This window comes from Charadrius vociferus, unplaced genomic scaffold (genome assembly GCF_000708025.1).
Source record: "Charadrius vociferus isolate BGI_N301 unplaced genomic scaffold, ASM70802v2 scaffold262, whole genome shotgun sequence".
NCBI lineage: Eukaryota > Metazoa > Chordata > Aves > Charadriiformes > Charadriidae > Charadrius > Charadrius vociferus.
Window position 1 is genome coordinate 54,271 of NW_009647218.1, and position 903 is coordinate 55,173.

Here is a 903-nt window from a genome sequence, read left to right on the forward strand (position 1 = left end):
GAAGAGCGGGGCAGCTTTATTCACTTGTGAGCTTACATACACACCGCCTGCCTAAAAACAACTGCCAACCCAAAAAGGATTTGCAATTTGCCTTTCCCTTTTACCTCTCCCACGTGCCAGCTAACACCGACATTGACCCCCCACTACAAAAGCATCCTACTGCTTCCGCAGCTTTTAAACATCATTCATCATCCTCCTCGCTCCAAACCAAGAGGACCCAAGTGGGATCCCTCCTTCACCCCAGGAGTACAACACCTGATGCTGGCCCCAGGGTGAGGACGGATGCTGCTCGAGCAGGAGAAGCTGAGCAAAATCCTCCCCTGCATCTCCCTGGGCTGGCACCTTGTGTTGGAAAAGGTGGATCTGCAGCTTTCTTCGGCAATCCTCGGCAGCTGCTGTCAGCCGGCTGCAAAACCTTCACGCGTGACAAGGGAAGGCGCATTGCTACCTTTTCGGAGGCGGTTTGCTAAGGTTTAGCGATACAGAACTTGGAGTTACTGTTGTTATTATACAACTATATATTCAGGTCAAGCCCAGCCAAGGGCTCCTGGACACCCCACGCCTGCCCAGTACCTCTAAACACGCCTAACTTTCCAATTACAACCCCACCTATTTCATTAAAACAACGCACAAAGACAAGCACATACAGATTTCTTTGACCAGGAAATGATTTTGGAACAAACATCTTCATCAAATTCCTATAGGATCAATTATACCAAAAATAGGATACTCTGTCTCCAAGTAGAGATGTCCACCGACAGGACTTCAGACAACCTAAACAGTGCCATCAGTACAGATCCCATCTCCACAAACATAAGGCCATGTGTTTTTTTTTTTGTTTTTTTTTTTACTCAGTGTATTTATGCCCAACTGGCTCGGGACTGAAGGCGCAGAAGAGCACTC